Source organism: Trichosurus vulpecula, chromosome 7 (genome assembly GCF_011100635.1).
Source record: "Trichosurus vulpecula isolate mTriVul1 chromosome 7, mTriVul1.pri, whole genome shotgun sequence".
NCBI lineage: Eukaryota > Metazoa > Chordata > Mammalia > Diprotodontia > Phalangeridae > Trichosurus > Trichosurus vulpecula.
The window spans coordinates 265197759-265208833 of NC_050579.1; the positions used below are offsets into that span (position 1 = coordinate 265197759).

The 11075-nt window shown below is 39.4% G+C and overlaps 1 pseudogene; it reads right to left on the reverse strand.

Moving 5' to 3' along the window:
• Nucleotides 1-480: 480 nt before the first annotated feature.
• Nucleotides 481-4381, reverse strand: LOC118857971 (annotated as a pseudogene).
• Between the last annotated feature and the right edge of the window lie 6694 nt (nt 4382-11075).

An 11075-nucleotide genomic window follows, 5' to 3' on the forward strand; every position in this document is an offset into this window, starting at 1 on the left:
TCACAACCTTACTTTTAATATTCTGCACAAATACTATTCCTTTTACACCACACCTCACCTTTGTCAAAGGTCTTGGGCACAGGTACAAAAGGAATAGTTTGCAATTACTTTTAGTTCAAGGTTTTGAAATATGCAACTGTTTCAGTAACTTAAATGACATCTAATACTTGAAGTTCCCTAACACAATTTAGCATTAAATCCTTTCAGGGCACATCCAGGTACAAATGCTTATGGAGTAAATCTAGGTAAGATTTCAAGATAAGCATTTATTTTTCCATTTGGCTATTCTAAAATAGATTATTATTCCACCATCTCTAACCTGACCCTACCCCACACCTTCTGGTCCTCCCCCAGGCCGTTTGTGCAGTTGTCTCAATCTAAGTAGATTCTTCCAGGTAAAAAAAAATTCAACCACAATCCAGTAGCGGAGGTTCTATTCCCAACTTTGCTTTGTTATTGGCATCTGTGAGTCTGAAGACTTTAGTCACTATGCGGCTTTTCAGGAATACTCATAGCCAGTTGTTGTCCTATGTTTCTTGCTGTCACACCTCCTGAAAAAAAACACATGGTAGCCAAGAATGGATATAAAGAAAATGAGGAGATGTATACTAATAAATACCATTATATATAAGAAACTGAGTGATCAGAGTTGTTAGAAATGCTACTGTAATTCCAAGCCCAATGTCACTTCTTGAATGATCAAAAGTCTACCCAAGGCCTAAGACAGAGCTGCTAAAGTCGGTGACAGCTGAACATTATTGGCAAAATCCACTTTAGCACTTGCATGATTAATACCAACAAAAACTTCTATGCAGCTCATCACACTGGCCTATTCTCTCTTAAAGTTATACCTCCAAGGTAACTGTCAACACAGAGACAGAGCAAACCAACAACAGCAGCTGCTGCTGCACAGCATGGAGGAACCCACTAGACCAAAGAAAAGATTGTGGCAGTAACTTCTTCTGGGAATAGCATGACATTCCTCTGTATCCGAAGCAAGTGGAGGACCAGGGCTAGGAAGACACTGACTACAAAAAGTCCAACACTTCACTGCACCAAATGATGGTGCCACCTGTTACTGGGAACTCTACTACTGTTGCTCTTGGTGTTATTGCTCCTGTTACTGTCTGTGGCTTCATTGCTGTGCTTATATTTAAAGTGAAATGGCATTGCCTCACAATCTGTCTCACTAAATAGCTTAGGGTCCCTAGTTTTCAACATTCACTTTGATAAGTTTTAAATTTTCTTACCCTCCTTCCCCTCTCTCTCCTCAAGACTGGATGCAATCTGACATAGGCTCTGCATATGCATTCCTGTAGTCACATCATATAGAAGAATTAGAATGAATGGGAGTAACCAAAAGAAAGAGAAACATAAAACAAACAATAAAAGAAAATAGTTTGTTTCAATTTGCATTCAGACTCCATATTTCTTTTTCTGGATGTGGATGGCATTTTCTATCATGATGAGTCTTATGGAATTGTTTTAGGGCCTTGGATTGCTGAGAAGAGTTAAGTCTATCAAAGGCAGTCATTAACACTGTGGCTGTTACTGTGTACAATGTTCCCCTTGTTCTGCTCACTTCACTCAGCATCAGTTTAAATAAACATTTCCAGGCTTTTTTTGCAGTCTGTCTGTTCATCATTTCTTATGGCACAATAGTGTTCCATTACATTCATATACCACAATTTGTTCAGCTATTCCCCAATTGGTGGGCATCCCTTCAATTTCCAGTTCTTGGCCACCACAAAAAGAGCTGCTATAAATAATTTTTACATATCAGCCCTTTTCCCATTTTTATGATCTTGTTGAGATATAGCCCTAGAAGTGGTATTGCTGGGTCAAAGGGTATGCACCTTCTTATAGCCCTTTGGGCATAGTTCCAAATTGCTCTCCAGAATGGTTGGATAAGTTCACAACTCCACCAACAACGAATTAATGTTCTAACTTTCCCACATTTTCTCTAACATTTATCATTTTCCTATTTTGTCATGTTAGCCAATCGGATAGGTGTAATGTGGTACTTCAGAGCTGTTTTGATTTGTATCTTTCTAAGCAATAGTGATTTAGAGCATTTTTTTCATATGACAATAGAGATCTTTACTTTTTTCTTCTGAAAACTGCTTCTTCATATCCTTTGAGCATTTATCAATTGGGGAATGCCATGTATTCTTCTTAATTTGACTTGGTTCTCTATATATCTTAAAAATGAGGCCTTTACAAGAGACACTGATTGTAAAAATTCTTTCCCAGTTTTCTGCTTCCCTCTTAATCTTGGTTGCATTGGCTTTGTTTGTGCAAAAGCTTTGTGATGTAATGTAATCAAAATGATCCATTTTGCATTTTATAATGTTCTCTATTTCTAGTTTGGTCATAAATTCCTCCATTCTCCATAAATCTGACAGATAAACTATTCCTTGCTCCCCTAATTTCTTTATAGTATCAATGTTTGCAGCTAAATTATGTACCCATTTGGACTTTATTTTGGTATAGGGTGTCTGGTGTTGGTCCATGCCCAGTTTCTGCCAGACTATTTTCTGGTTTTCCCAGCAGTTTTTGTCAAATAGTGAGTTCCTATCCCAGAAGTTGGTTTCTTTTACTTATTCGAACAGTAGATTGCTATAATCACTGACTACTGTGTCTCATGCACCTAACCTATTCCACTTACCTACCCTTCCATTTCTTAGCTAGTACTAATGTAATTGCAAGCAAAATGGGCCTTTTTTGTTGTCTTTTGTTTTGGAATGCTTCTCAGCACTAAGGCAATCAAGTGCCTTTGAGTCTTGCCTTTGTTTGTAGGAAGGCCCACACCCTTTTAGTAATTAGTTCACAAGAGGTGTGAAACCCATGGGAGGTGTGAAACCGTGGAGAGGTGTGGAGCACTCTGACTCTGAAGGAGTGAATGTATACTCTGAGGTTAGCATTTTGTTTGGGGCCCACTCACTGGAAGAGCCTCCCCGACTTTGAAAACCCAGATGTTGGTGCTTCTCTCAGTGTTAGGGTCTGGTTGCCTGGACTGACTTTCAGAGCCTCTAGTCTACCAGCCATAGTGAGAACTCTTCGGACTGTGTTTCCAACTCATCTCTAGTCTCTCCAAAGGCTTAGTGAAAAAAGAAAACAAGTCTGACCTTCAGAGATTGTCAGATTGATTCCTTTAAGAAAGCAAACTAGGCCATCTTTTACCTCATTTTTTCCCTATTCTTTAATCACTGAATGGGAGTTGCCTCAGACAAAGCGAGACCTGGGACAGACCTTATCTTCAAAAGGTTAAAGTCTCCCACAGCATCCAGGGCAATTGTCAATAGTCCTGATCTATGTCTCACCGCCGGACTTCAAATGACTGTGAAGAAGAGAGTAAGGGTGATGACTTTGCATAACCCTGCCTCCCTTAAATCCAATTAGTTTGAAAGCCATCACCCTGCTGATGTCCTCTTGAGAATGAAGGACAAACAACAACAACAGTCTGAGGCTGGGTTTGAACTGAGGTCTTCTTGACTCCAAGCCCAGCAATCCATCCATTGTACCATCTAGCTGCCTGGGAACTGCTTTGGCTGAATCCTAATAATCTTGATATGTCCCATTTTTGTCAATTTTTAAGGAAAACTATTCTTTCTCTGATTATTACTTTGATTTGCCAATTCTTTTTTTGTAAATAGTGTTTTTTCTAGTTATATGTAAAGACAGTTTTCAACATTCATTTTTATAAGATTTTGAGTCCCAAATTTTTCTTTCTCTCTCCTCTCCCCTAGATGGTAAGCAATCTAATATAGGTTATACATGTGCAATGATTCACCAATTCTTTAGGATAAAGCTAGTTAGACTACATTTAAGTTGGGGTCTTTTCTTCAAAATCCTTTTATTAATTAAATTTGTGTACATTGTAGTGCATGAATGATATGTTTAACATTTCTACTTGTCTTCATTTCTTGATGATATTTTTATATCTTAGCAGTTGGTCAATTCTTGCAAAGGTTTCTATGCACAACTAAATATATCTTATCCTTCTTTATATTCTCATCCAGTAAATGAAAATTATAAATGATATCTTAGCTTTTCTAAAATTCTCTTCAGGTCTTTACTTCTTTTTTGTTTAATGCATTTGCTCACTTTGTTGAGATCTAAAAGTGTTTCATTGAGAATCTCAACTATTACCATTTTCATAATGTTTCATAGTATCCATCATTCTTTCATCACAAGAACTCCACACTATTTGACCTGCCTGGGAGGGCTTCCTGGCCATCTAGAGAAGGTATTCAGTCAAGCTTCATGCACTGTCTCTGATCACCCAAATTCCACAGAAGTTTCCTTACCTGTCCTGGCCTGAGAGAGCTTCTTGGCCTTCCAGGACAGCCACAAGAACTTGGATGCTAGGCACTCTCATTGACCATCTATAACTCCATGGAATCTGCCTCCCCTCAGTCCACAGGCAATACCCCTTTCTCTATCACTTTCCAGTTACACACCACAGTCCTTTGGATTATTCAACCCCGAGGCTGAACAATGTAAACCTATCTGAACTCATTCCTTAGCTCAGTGTTTAACATTCTCCTGTGATAGATAATTAATTAGACCCCTATTTTATTCCAATCAGTATTAATTAGTTTTATGTGATTCCATGGAGTAGTGATTATAAGTTCTGAATATTAGTCCCCAGAGCTATGAACTGCAAACTGCAAGTCCACTTACTTAATCACACAAACCTGACTAGAGAAATTTCACTCTTGTTTTGCCTTGTTATTGTAACCAAGTCCCACATGGCAGAGATATCTCAATTACAGGGTGTATTAGGAGGGCAGAGTTTATAATCTCAAAGAGGATCATAAACATGTCTGAAAGGTTCGGAACCACCGGATATAAGAAACTCTCAAAGTAGAAGGCAGAAGAATCAAAACATATATTTAGGCTCCACAGTAACCAACCCATGAACCAGCATCCCCATTTTGACATATTAATGAAAAGTTTCCGGGCCTAATAAGTACGCCTTGAAAGAGTAACCAGGAGGCTACAGAGAAGCATGATTGCATAAAGCAAAATCATGCTTCCCCCTCTATGGTAAAAAGATTACCCACTGGCCTGAAGTCTTTGTTCAGCTTCCTCCCGTAGGTCAGCTCTGCTACTGGTAGCTCCTGCTTCAGCTGTGGCTGCGGCTGCGGCTGCGGCTGCGGCTGCAGCTGTAGCTGTAGCAGCCTCTGGCTCCAACGGGAGCTGCTTTTAACCATCCAGCTTCTGCGGGGGTGTAAGGTACGCCGGGGAAAGCACAGGTTCTTTCCATCAGCTTAAGCAAGGGAAGCAAGGTGAAGGGGCCGACAAGCTTACTCCAGTCCAAGATACAAACAGCATTCAGTTCAGGGGAAAAAGCCAAACTAGTCAAGGGCACTTGTTGACTAAGTGCTAAGGAGCCCATTTTTGGTTGCCAATACACAGGGAAAGTGACGCACCTATTTTTTACTCCTCCATCCCTTGTCCCCCCAGTATTGCCCCACATGTGAAGATGACCATGAACTCTTGGCCAATGAGTGACCCTGGTTGTCAACTTGTGGTCTGCCTTTCTACTGGCCTATAAGCCCATATAGATGTTTTGACATCAATTTATCAGTCTAACCCAGTGCTCATTGGCTTGGTAGGACCTCCTGAAAGGTGAAGATGAGTCCATCAAGGTCTGTTCATTAGCCCATTTGTTAACCAATGGAATTCTGTATTTTATGTAGACCCTCCTGAATGGTAAAGGGGAAGGTCTGTCAATGAACAATATTCTGTATTATTAGAATGCTTCATCTGTATTGGACATCAAGCACTATAAAGCTAAGGTGCTGGAGGAAGGGGACATCTCAGATTGTGAAGAAAATCTGAGGTCTGCTTCATTAGATGGGGTCATGGACCCTTTAATAAAGTGCTATTGGGTCAGAGCTCTGGCTCAGTTTCTTTTATTGTCAGTTGGACAGTTTCTGACATTTGTAGCAACGATGCTACTAGAAGCTGCTATGGAGGTGTAAGGCCAATAACATGAGCACACAGGAGTGGCTGCTAGCACAGATTCTTTGGTCTGCTTTTCTAAGGAAAGCAACTTTAAGGGGTTTACAATCTTACTTTAATTAAACATACATATATCATTCACTTAGTTCAGTGGAAAAGTCAGCACTCTGAACTTCAGAGAAAACAGAAACAGAAATTACAAGGAAAAAATATATAAACAAAGTAAATAACACAATTCAGCAGAGAGGACTTCTAACTATCTGTCCATAGCAATACATACATATTTACCAGACAGATAAGAACCAATATCTGGGTTTATAAAGCCAACTGGCTCCTTAATGGCTACACAGAGTCTCTCTACTCATGGTTCACATGAACACTCTTCCAATCAGTGAGCCCCAAAGCAAAATGCTAACCTCTGAGTGTATATACACTTCTTTGAGGTCAGAGGGCATCACAACCATGTGACACAAACTCATGTTACTTAGGCTTTCTTATGACTTAAGTAGGTCATGAAATACTCTTTATTCAATAAAAGACTCAGTCAAAGGCACTTGATTGCCTTAGTGTAGAGAAACACTCTAAAAGAAAAGAAACAGCAAAAACTCCCACTTTGCTTGCCATTACATTTCCACCTGTCCAAGATCCTTGGCCTTATAATCTAAATTGCCATGGATACTGGAACAAACAGAGGCACTATACTTTGTGATTTCCTCAAATAATAACTTATTAGTAAGGTGGCCACAGAGTCTGAAATAAAACGTATCATTCAGTATATCTTAAAGCATTTCTTAGAATACCCCCAGAGCATATATCACTGTTCAATAAACTAAACCATAATGTTAATAGCAACATACTAAAGCAAAACATCATTCAGTAGCATTTTGCAAAATATTTGTTTACATAAGTAAGGGGTCCCAATACAACATATCATCCTTAAGGGGTAGCAGAAAATACAAATACCATCCATGAGTAGATCACGGCAAGTTACAGTCCCTTCAGTCAATACAGAATATCCAAGTAAGGTCCTTCTTGGGGATGTGTCCTTCTCCCTATACTGCTTTGGCAGGCTTCTCCTGTCACTCTAAAGTTCAGGCATACTTTAATGAAAAAAGTTCCAACACAACCAAATAAATTTCTCTGGGGTGTGTCCTTCCTCTACACTGCTCCAGCCCTTGCTTCCAAGTCCTGAGGGACATCTGGGCAACAAAACCAACAGGGTGGGGTCCTTGTGGGTCCATGGCACTTCCCTCCAACCACCACAGATAACTCCACCCTCCCCCTGGGTCCCAAACTATACCAGGAAGATGCAGCAGAAACGTATGCTCAACACTTTGCTACAAAGTTTTTATCTTGCCTTGAGTTGAATTCTGAGATCCCGGGTTCCTTGTCCTCCTGCAGGGACCTGCCCTTCATGGCTTCTGCACATGTCCCAATGCAGGCAGTTCTCCAATTTTTCTGTCATCTCACTAAAGTCCACACACAGGCAGTTCTCTGCTCCTCTGCACTCTTGGATATCTCCTCTGCTCTCTTGGAGGCTCCTCTGTGTTTTGGGAAGGTCTCCTCTGCACTCTCCAAAGGTCTCTCTGCTCTTGGAGGGCTCTTCCTACTCCTTCTCCATGGCTCCACAGAATTGGAGCTACCACAACTGGGAAACAAACAATTATCCCAGACCCCATACTTTCCTTTTATTTTTCAGATCCTGCCAACTAAGCCATTTTGTAACAACAATGCTACTAGCAGCTGCTGTGCAGGTGGAAGGCATCAGCATACAGGAGGGCTTCTAGCACACCTTCTTTCATCTTTTTTTTTCTAAGGAAAGCAACTTTAAGGGGTTTACAATCTCACTTTAATTAAACCTACATATATCATTTAATTAGTTCAAGGAAAAAGCCAGGGCCCTGAAATTCAGGGAAAACACAAGCAGAAATTACATAAACAGAGCAAATAACACAAATCAGCAGATAGGGTTTCTAACTCAATCCAGAGAGAGAAGCACCAACATCTGTGTTTTCAAAGCCAAGGGGCTTTGTAATGGTATCCATAGTCCCATGTGATCATATCATATGAACACTCTTCCAATTAGTGAGCCCCAAAGCAAAATGCTAACCTCTGAGTATATATATACACTTCTTCAGGGTCAGAAGGTGTCACAACCATGTGACGCAAACTCATGTAACTTAGACTTTCTTGTGACTTAAGCAGGTCATCAAAGACTTTTGATTCAATCAAAGACTCAATCTACAGCACTCAATTGCCTTAGTGCAGAGAAACACTCCAAAAGAAAAAAAACAGCAGAAAGTCCCACTTTTCTTGCCATTACAATATTATACTCCCATGCACTCATTTCCTCTCTTTCAAAACAATTCTAAATCCAGACCTATACTTGTTCAGACTCGATTCTTGTTCCCTCCCTAACCCACACTGAATGTTCCATTCTTCCCAATTCCCCACAAGTTTCTCAACTGACATCTCACTCTAAACTTCCCTGCCTTTCCACTGTGATCTCTACTATTCCTGATCCATAGTTAACAAAGTAGTTTTCTTCTTATTTTTTTCCTTTCCTCATACTTCTGTCTTCTTGCACTCACTGAAACCTGGCTCTCTCTTAATGACAGTTTCACTGATATCCTACTCAATACTTACTGTACTTTCACATATACAACTCTGATTAGCTGGGGGGATGGGGAAAATACTCCTTGCTCCCAGTTTCCATTTCCAACATCCTCCACTACCACCATTACTCAGTAACCTCTCTTCCTGTGAGGTGATCAATTGAGCACAGCGTCTGTCTCAACAGAGGAAATGAAGGCACAGTTCAAGTGCCAATCCTGCGCAGTACACAGTGAACAGATTGTGGGTTTGGAGAGTGTTTTGTGTGATTTTACAAAAAGTGAGGCTGGAGAATAGGAGGAGTGCACAGTACCCAGAATGAGGATGTTTCTTCAAGCTGCTTGCGCAAGATATTTGGGCATGTTGTGGACCCGTTTGAGCCTGCTGGCACAGTAACGGTGTTCCAGTTTCACCCAGCAGACACTGCAAAGGGCCATTGTATGTCAAACTGAAGCAATACTCATTCCATCTCCTCATTGGCTGATTTTGATTCTCAAGTTATCTCAACCTCTCCTGGATAATAAGAAAACTCAAGCAAATCAAGGTGATTATTAAATTCATTATTTATTCCATTTCCACAGACATTCACTCAATCCATATTTATAAGCCAAAGAATATTCTAGAGGCCATTGTGTATTCATCTACAGGACAAGTCAGTGCATCACTTTCAGTTTTTCTCCCTCAATTCCTGCTCCAAAATTGATGTTTTTCAGGAAACTTATAAATACTCTAAAATAGCTTGAGCTCCAAGGTGGTCAATTTATAAACTTCACATGACCTATTCTATACCACCACATCTACACACCAAGAGGTTCATACTCTGGATCATGCAATAAACCAAGATGCACCATTTTCCATGTTGATAAACAAAGTTACCCATACTACATCTAATGACTTTTCATTATCATCATTATTATTAATCATCATTATCTTAATAGCTAATGTGTTATAATTATTATAAAATTTAATTAACAAGGTTTTTTTGCTAATCAAATGAGATTATACTTGTAAAGCGCTTAGCCTGGATTATACATATATATCTGAGGAATGAGACCTTCATCACAGAAACTTGCTGCAAAGATTTTTTTTTCCTCTGTTACCTACTTTTCTTCTAATTTTTCCTGCACTGGTTTTGTCTGTGAGAAAAAAAACTCTTCCTGTGCAGCCAAGATGACAGAATGAAAGCAAGGACTTGCTTGAGCTCCCCCAGACCCCTCCAAATAACTATAAAAATAACTCTAAACAAATTTTAGAGCAGCAGAATCCACAAAATGACAAAATCAAAGAAATTTCCAGCCCAAGACAACTTGGAAAGTTGACAGGAAGGGACTATTGCTCCAGTCTGAGAGAGGAGCACAGTCCAGTGTAAAATGTGCCAGCACAGACTGGTCCCCCAGAAAACCTGGATCAAGCCTCAGGTGACTGAATCACTGACCACTATGGTGGTTTCCAGACTTAATCTAGAAATGCCAAAGAAAACTTAGAAGGTCAATAGGAAAGGTCTATGAATTGGTCTTGTATAGTGGAACACCTCAAAAAGCATTTTGAAAATCAAGTAAAACAACAGAGGTAAAATTGAGAAGAGAAATGAGAGTGATGTAAGAAAATCATGAAAAAAGAGTCGACAACTTGCTACAGGAGACTAAAAAGTACTAAAGAAGATAACACCTGAAAAAAATAGATTATTCCAAATGGCAAAAGAGGTCCATAAAACCAATGAGGAGAAGAATGCCTTAAAAAGCAGAATTGGACAAATGGAAAAGGAGGTCCAAAAGATCACTGAAGAAAATAATGCCTTAAAAATTACAATGGAGCCAATGGAAGCTAATGAATTTATGAGAAATTAAGAAATTAAGAAACAAAACCAAAAGAATGAAAAAATAGAAGACAATGTGAAATATCTCCTTGGAAAAACAACTGAACTGGGAAATAGTTCCAGGAGAGATCATTTAAAAATTATTGGACTACCTGAAAGCCATGATCAAAAAAAGAGCCTAGATAATTTCAAAACATTATCAAAGAAAACTGCCCTGATTTACTAGAACCAGAGGGTAAAATAGAAATGGAAAGAATCCACCAATCACCTCCTGAAAGAGATCCCAAAAGGAAAACTCTCAGGAATATTGTGTCCAAACTCCAGAATTACCAGGTTACTTAAGAAAATATTGCAAGCAACCAGAAAGAAACAATTCAAGTGTTGTGGAAACACAGTCAGGATAACAGAAGATTTAGCAGCTTCTACATTAAGGGACTGAAGGGCTTGGAGTATGATATTCTGGAGGTCAAAGGAGCTAGGATTAAAACCAAGAATCACCTACCCAGCAAAACTGAGTATAAGACTTCAGGGGAAAATATGGATATTCAATGACATAGATGACTTTCAAGCATTCTTGATGAAAAGACCAGAGCTGAATAGAAAATTTGACTTTCAAATACAAGACTCAAAAGAAGCATGAAAAGGTAAACAGGAAAGAGAAATCATAAGGGAC